At 38.1% G+C, this 8,471-nt stretch overlaps 1 pseudogene across 1 annotated transcript in view; it reads left to right on the forward strand.

Moving 5' to 3' along the window:
* The window catches only part of LOC101292550, a 34,332-nt pseudogene that overhangs the window by 15,032 nt on the left and 10,829 nt on the right, over positions 1-8,471 (forward strand). Inside the window, exons 16-28 of the transcript XR_183826.1 lie at positions 84-270; positions 415-601; positions 686-995; positions 1,101-1,533; positions 1,655-1,991; positions 2,136-2,324; positions 4,344-4,599; positions 4,888-5,079; positions 5,159-5,377; positions 5,521-5,787; positions 6,883-6,998; positions 7,110-7,133; positions 7,789-8,253. The product of XR_183826.1 is annotated as an uncharacterized LOC101292550 (transcript). The remainder of the gene's footprint in view (positions 1-83; positions 271-414; positions 602-685; positions 996-1,100; positions 1,534-1,654; positions 1,992-2,135; positions 2,325-4,343; positions 4,600-4,887; positions 5,080-5,158; positions 5,378-5,520; positions 5,788-6,882; positions 6,999-7,109; positions 7,134-7,788; positions 8,254-8,471) is intronic.

Consider the following 8,471-nt stretch of genomic DNA (forward strand, 5'->3'; position numbering starts at 1 on the left):
TTATATATCTCTCTCTCTCTCTCTCTCTCTCTCTCTCTCTCTCTCTCTCTATCTCTAACCTTTATATTTTTATTTATTTGCAGGGGATCGTGATAAAAACGCCTGTTCAGTGGCCTCTCAACAAGGGATTTTCTTTTTCATGTTGGTTAAGGCTAGAGAATTTCCCCAGAAGTGGGACAATGGGTCTTTTCAGTTTCCTTACAGAAAATGGAAGAGGGTGCATGGCGGCACTGTCAAAGGACAAACTTCTGTATGAGGTGTATATTACTTTAGAGATACCTTGTGTCTGATTCATATGACGGATGATATGTTAGTTAATCATAGTTGCAAATTTTGGGTGGATTTCACTTCTTTTCCAATTGTTTTCATTTGCCTCACGTTTCATGTTTTGAGATGATTGCCAGCGTACTGCCACTGATGCTAATTTCTGAATTTTACAGTCTATCAATCTGAAGCGACACTCTGTCCAGCTACAGCTAAAAGTTATCACAAAGAAATGGCATTTTCTATGTATAACTCATAGCATAGGAAGAGCTTTTTCTGGGGGTAGCTTATTGAGATGTTATGTTGATGGTGAACTTGTTTCATCTGAAAGATGCAGGTTATTGGGCACAACATTCTCCCTATATTTGTTTCCACTCTTAACAGCAATTAATCCTTAACTTTCATACTTTCTTTTTTTCAGATATGCAAAAGTTAACGAGTTGATGACAAGTTGTCGAGTTGGCACCAAAATTGACGTACCCCTGTCTGATGATGATTTATCTCCGGAATCTATAAGGGATTCACATCCTTTTCTTGGTCAGGTTGGTCCTGTTTATCTGTTCAATGATGCCATTTCTTCTGAGCAAGTTCAGGGTATCTATTCTCTTGGACCAAGCTACATGTATTCATTCCTTGATAATGAAGCTTCATCATCTAATGAAACTAAGCTCGGGGTCCTTGATGTCAAAGATGGTCTTGCATCAAAAATTATTTTTGGACTTAATGCTCAGGTTCTGTCTCCTGAACTCTTTTTCTTGCCTTATATGATCCATCTCGAAGAAGTCAATTACTTATGACAAAAAGGAACACTCTGATAAGTTGGTTTCTTCTTTCAGGCAAGTAATGGCAGGACACTATTTAATGTTTCACCAATGCTGGATCATGCATCAGACAGGAACTCATTTGAAGCAACCATGATGGCTGGCACACAACAATGCTCCAGACGCTTATTGCAACAGATAATTTACTGTGTAGGAGGGGTTTCAGTTTTTTTCCCTCTTGTTGCCCAGTCTGAAAAATATGAAAATGAAGAAAGTGGGCAATTTAAAGATACGTTGCCTATACCTATAACAAGGGATCGGGTTACTGCTGAAGTCATTGAGTTAATTGCTGCTGTGCTTGATGAGAATGTGGCCAATCAACAACAGATGCATCTCCTTTCTGGGTTCTCAATACTGGGATTCTTGTTGCAGTCAGTTCCTCCTCAGCAACTTAATTTGGAAACACTTTCAGCTCTAAAACATCTCTTTCATGTCGTTGCAAACAGTGGTATAAATTACTTATTGTGCCTAGATTCTATATGACGGTGGCTTCTTTTATCTTGTACATATTAGGCGGTTATTGCTCAATTATATATTTGACATATTAATGCTTTTCATTTTATGTATAGGCTTGGCAGAGCTGCTTACCAAAGATGCTATATCTAGCATATTTCTTAACCCTCTCATCTGGTTGTATACGGATTATAAGGTGCAGCGAGAATTATACATGTTTGTCATCCGGCAGTTTGATGATGATCCAAGGATGCTTAAAAGCCTTTGCGGGTTACCTCGTATTATAGATATAATACGCCAATTCTATTGGGATAATCCAAAATCTCGATATGCTATTGGAAACATGCCTCTCATTCATCCCATCACAAAACAAGTTCTTGGAGAGAGACCCAGTAATGACGAAATACATAAAATTCGTCTTCTTTTGTTGAGCCTTGGTGAAATGAGCCTTAGGTATGATTTTCCCACTCGGAATTTGTATGTTTCCTAACAGATACTATTTTTATCCTTTGTCTTTTTCTATGAGCATATATGTCACAGACCGTTTTATTGATATCACTTTCCTAAGCCAAAACTAAAAGTCTGGGGATTATGCAGGCAGAAAATTGCCGGAGCAGATATTAGAGCTCTTATAGCTTTCTTTGAGACAAGTCAAGATATGACCTGCATCGAAGATGTTCTACATATGGTTATTCGAGCACTTTCTCAGAAGCCACTGCTCACAGATTTCCTTGAACAGGTCAATTTGATTGGTGGCTGTCATATATTTGCCAATCTTCTTCAAAGGTATATGTCCAATACTATGAATCTTTTAATATTATATTTTTATTGAAAAGAAATAAAGCTTATTACAAGGACACAAAGAATCCACATGATAGAGAGAGACACAGTGTGAGCAACAGAACAAGATGCTCAATTGTAGCTAAAATATACAAAAAGTCCTAGACTACAACAGCATGCATTCTAGAGTAACAGATGAAAGAGAGTAATGTTTAAACTCCCCACACACGGAGGCCTAGATAAAGTCACAGAATTTAACTCTCTCCCACAGCTCTTCCAACTCCGAACCCCATTGGCTTCAAATGCACCCCACACCCCCAAAGAATCTTAGCCTTTGTACCCAAACGGAAAACATTAGATTTTGCATAACAAATCAATCCTCATTAAAGCAATTCACCAATCCACTGCTATCTCCCTGTAAAGAAGCTGCCACTTCACAATCTATAAAAATATGATCCACACTTTCCCCCTGAGCTGTGGGGAGCGAAACAGCTTTAAGGCTTTCTCTTTGGACAACATCACAGGTAGTGACCCTCCCATGCACACTTTTACCTTAGGAGGAGCCTAGCTGTCCAAAGAAACTTTGCTGGAACAAAGACTGGATCTGCTCATCCAGTGAGGACTATGAAAAAATTTGCACGAGAAATTTACAGTAGACTCTAGCTTCTATCTCCTTCCATCTTGTTTGGACTACGCGAATTTTGTTCTTTCCAGCTCCAGCAACAAAGTAGAAAACTCCAATACTTCTTCGTCATTTAGATTTATTGTAAAACCAAAATCCCAGCTTATCGGAGGGTAATTGCAACAGCAAACTTTCAACTGTTAAGCTTTGATATCTTGTTAGTCTGATGGAAAAGTATGTTTGAAGTGTACATCCGCCACCCAAGAATCTTCCCAAAAGCCAACTCTTTTGCCATTCACCACCAGTTTGACAAAGGGCGATTGATTTTATCCTGCTAAAATGACATTCCAAAGGGTTCAACTTGACACTCAAGATCTGTTATGCATTTCAACCTTTCTCATCATACCCATACTTCACTCTTGATTATAGCATGCCAGAAGAAATCCCTCTCCAACGGAAATTTCGATAGCCACTTTCCCTAAAAAGATTTGTGCCTTGCTAATAACTTCTAATCCCCTGGTCTCCCCTCTCCAATGATTTCAACTATAGGAAATCCCCAATGATATTAATATGATGCATGGCAGTTTCTTGGTGGTGGTTTGGAGTAGGGATGGGCGAACAGGTTGTGGAGCCTTCAGGTTTAAGATGCCACATTTATTGCGGGGTCAGGTGTGGGGTTCCCCATTTTTCAAATCTCGCAGACGGAGACTCAGCACCGGTTTGTACATCTATGCTGCCAAGCCAAACAAAAGGGTAACCGAGGTGTTGTCATGGCCATGTCTTTTATTTTCATGTATCCCATGTCATGTTGACATCATCACTGAAACATGTGATGAGTTTTGTAGTCCGGAGAATCTTTTCTGAGGTTGATTTTTCCTAGTTTGACCAGGAAGCCACAAAATGTAGAGAAAAGAAATGAAAAGTCAAGCTTTGGTTTTCTAGATTCCACGACTAAATGTTCCTGGTCCAATCTGGAAAGCGTCCAGATTTCGACATTGCGGGGAGCCTGTTACATGTGGAGGCGAGGCGTGTGGGGATGGGTGATATCCCCATTGTAGGATATGAATTGTTTCTTGGAATCTCTTTGGCGTCCTTGTTCCCTATCTCTTTTTGGATATGTTAATTTTTTTTCTGTAATGCTTCGCGTTCTTGTACTTTAGCCTGTCATGTTGGACATTTGATTGGTGTTTAATGATGCATGCCTTCGTGCTTTGAGTGTATCTTTTAGATCTTGGGTCTTGCAGTTTTCTCGAAAGACATTGATTTGGTTTCCTGTTTTCAGGTTGTGGATTTTTAGTCAACCTCTGTAATTTTCGTGCTCTAATAATATCTTATTTTCTCCTCCGGAAAAAAAAAGTAGATATTGAGTGACTTATCTTTTGTCCCTTTTTTGTTTCCTGTAGGGAATATGAGCCTATCAGATTACTTAGTTTGCAGCTTCTTGGAAGGCTTTTAGTTGATCTTCCATCTGAGAAGAAGGGACCAAGATTTTTCAATCTTGCAGTCGGAAGGTCCCGATCTCTTCTAGACGGGCAAAAAAGAATCTCAAGGCAACCAATTTTTTCAGCCATGTCTGATAGATTATTTAGGTTTCCACAAACAGATAACTTGTGTGCCACTTTGTTTGATGTTCTTCTTGGTGGTGCTAGCCCTAAACAGGTATGTCTTTTTGACGAGCCCTTCCTTTGGGGAGTGAAATTTGCACTCCCCATACAATCCACAGTTAAAGTTTTCATATAAAAACAAAAGACAAGTTTCAATTCCCTTTAAAACTGGAGTGTGGATTGTAAAAATTGGAGTGCAAATTTCAATTCCCTTTAAACAAACAATAAAAAGATCTGGTTATTTCATTTTGTCGATATTGAAGTACAATTATCAGTTGTATTCGTGTATATATTTTCTGTTTAGAGCTTTGCAATTTACTTGTCGGTTAATTTCATTTTACAGGTGTTACAAAAGCACATCCAGGCTGAGAAGCAGAGAAGCAAAGGACATATCTCACATTTTCTTCTTCCTCAAATTTTGGTTCTTATATTTAGATTCCTGTCTAGCTGTGACGATGCACATTCAAGAATGAAAATTATCACTGATTTACTTGATCTTCTTGATTCAGATCCTTCTAACGTCGAAGCCTTTATGGTATTATTGCTGAAGATTTTCTTTTAACATTTACTTGATCTTATTTAAGTATTCTCTAATTACCATGTACTATGAATAGGAATTCGGGTGGAATGGCTGGTTAACAGCTTGTGTGAAGTTTGGTGTGTTCAAAAACTACAAAGTTACTCCAGAAAATCAAGATGACATTGAGAAAACTGAACAAGATTTAGTGAGGAATCTATTTTGTGTTGTTCTTTGTTACTATGTTCATTCTGTGAAAGGTGGGTGGCACCAGTTAGAAGAGACGGTAACTTTCCTGCTAATGCAGTGTGAACATGTACGTGGAAATCTGCACTATTTATTTGACCCGTATTTCTACCCTACAAACCTGTTTTTTTTTCCTACGTACAAACCTTATAATGACTTTTTCTTTTTGAACAAGAAACCTTATAATGACTTTAAGATTTAAAATTTCAGCAGGGTGAAGTTTCATTTCGGTACTTGCTTCGTGACATATACAAGGATCTAATCAGGAGATTGGTGGAGTTGTCTTCTGAAGAGAGTATTATTATGTCGCAACCATGCCGGGACAACACATTATACCTTCTAAGACTGATCGATGAGATGCTTATGTCTGAAATGGACCAAAACCTTCCGGTATTCATTTTAGCTGGAATTCATAAAATCCTAGCAACATTTGTCATCTTTTGCTTTTTGGTAGATTCTTTCTGTCCGCATGGATTATGGGTTCCTTATTCACTTCTTGTTAATAGTTCTTTTGTTATAGAATTCAGTGTTCTCCAGAAAACGAAAAAGTAAAGAAAGTACTAAACTATGATGTGAAATAGATTCATAGACATACAAAAAAGAAATGAAAACATATTGGTTATCTTATGCTCTGCCATTGCACTGTTTCTTTGACCCGTATTTCTACATTCAAACCTTATAATGACTTCAAGATTCATAGTTCCTGAATAAGTAGTTGATGGGATGTTCCCTAGATTGGCATCCTGGAAAACTGACCTGGGCATTGATTGGAGCCTACAAATTACTTCTCTGGAGAAAGATGGACTGTTTAGGTGGAGCATGCACCGATAGCAAATCTGCTCTGTAGTCATTTTGTTGAATCAACCATCTGAATTTATGGGTTCTCCATGATCACATGACACTAAAACCCCATTTCCTTCCTGCCTGTTTGTTTAGGATATTCCCACCTCATACGGATAGATAACTCGAAACTCAACAAAAGACTAGTTTTTCTTCTCTCTTGACAATTAATATTCAATAGTCATTCTTTACAGATCACAAGCTTACTTGTTGCATCAACTTTCTGTTATGCTCTACGAAATGACCATGTGAGATGTTTTCTGGGCTACTGTCAGTCAATATGATTTTTATATTTTTTATGTTCTATAGATGTTCTGCTTATGCTTACAGTCATGCTAAATGCTGTAATTAATGGAAGACATGCGTTCAGACCCAAAATAGAATATATGTCAAGTTTATTTTATGGTGACCTTGCAGTTTTCATTTAATGCTGCAGTGCTTTTTTATTTATTTGTAAAGTGAAAGTGTACATTTTTGCTGTTGTGTTCAGGTGATTTTTCGTGACATGGTTCTTTGTCAATGAGTTTATTTCTTTTAAACAAATTTCTGATGAAAAAATCTTGGAGTTCTTGTTGTAGTACCCCTTGTCTGTAATGATAAGTGACTCTTCTTCTCTAAGCATACATGAATTTACTAGCTGGTTTTCGTACCTTTAACATGCCTTGTTAATTTCTGTTTTCTTTTTTGCGTAGTCTATGAGGTCAATTATCAATTTAATATTTGATTCTTTTGCAGTTCCCAGCAAGTAGCTCTGATTTCTCTCTTGATTCGTTTGAGTCAGAACGGCAAAAGGACTATGGTTCTGTGTTGTTTGAAGTTCTGCAAGGAGAAACTGACAGCCAAATACTGAGGTACTGGCTTCTTGAGTTTCAGCTTTTATTTCTGAAACTGATGGCTATGTCATGTTAGTCATTATTATTCTCTGGTGGATGTTTATCTTTGTATGCCTTTATTTTATCCAGTGAGACAAACTGGCAGCTTAAGAGGTATACGAATGGCTATAAAAGTTTCAAACACTAATACTTTTGCCATTTTAATAGTATGTACCTGGGTCCATTCCATATCTAATGGTATTAACTGTTTAGATAAGCTTGTTCTAACGACAATTCATCTCCAGATATACGAGTACAGTGGCAAACTTTCTGCACTCAAATAAGAAATTTAGCTCTGACCCTTGCATAGTTTGATAGTTTGTTTTCATTATTCTAGTACTCTGCTCTTTGCATAATTTTATATAACTGCAACACTGAAAAGACCCTTGAATAGCTGTTCTAGGATACAGTACCCAATTTTGGATATAGGTATTGGTAGTGCGTAATCCACATCACTGAAATTTGATTTATGTCATGTGCTTGGTTGCATGCGAGGGGGTGTCTTTAGTCTTTGAGTATGTAAATCCCTCCTCAAGTAAAATAATGAGGATGCTCTCATTGTAAAATTTGCTCTAGACACCAGTATCATTTATTAGGATATTTCTCTTTCAATTTTAATGCTTCTTGTCCAGCTTTCTTTGTTTATTTATTTTCCTGTGTCCGGTGACTTTAGGTTTTCCTAGACCTCTTTATTGTACACTTCCATTATTTTGTCAATGCAGAATAATTTGTATTTCATTATTGATTTTTTGATTGCCTCGACTTTAAGGACTCCTGGAAGTTGCAAGCAGCCTGACAAAAGTGAAGATGGCATTATCAATGACAAGTGGTGGGATGTGTATGACAGTTTGTGGATTGTTATTAGTGAGATGAATGGTAAGGGACCAAGCAAGTCATTATCAAAATCATCACCAACTGCAATTCCATCTTTTGGTCAGAGAGCACGTGGCTTGGTCGAATCTCTGAACATTCCTGCTGCGGAGGTGGCTGCAGTTGTTGTATCAGGAGGGATAAGCAGTGCATTAGGTGGCAAACCAAACAAAAATGTCGATAAGGCAATGCTCTTACGAGGAGAGAGGTGCCCAAGAATTATTTTTCGACTTGTGATCCTATATCTCTGTAGATCTTCTTTAGAAAGAGCATCGCGCTGTGTCCAACTGGTCATTCCACTTCTGCCATTACTCTTAGCAGCCGATGATGAGCAGAGCAAAAGCAGATTGCAGCTGTTCATCTGGTATGGATCTTTCACCTTTATTGTTTCTAGCCAAGTTCATAGATTTTTAGAAACATGCACGTGCTTATATATATATACACACATACATATATATATATATATATACACAGTCTGGATGTGAAGCGGACGTCCGCACTCGGCTTAAAGTGCGGACGTCCGTCCGTTCTCCACCCTCCGGCGCCGGCGACGGCGCGCCTCCACCCCAGAACACTCCAGCA

Source organism: Fragaria vesca, linkage group LG1, assembly GCF_000184155.1.
Source record: "Fragaria vesca subsp. vesca linkage group LG1, FraVesHawaii_1.0, whole genome shotgun sequence".
NCBI classification, from domain to species: Eukaryota; Viridiplantae; Streptophyta; class Magnoliopsida; order Rosales; family Rosaceae; genus Fragaria; species Fragaria vesca.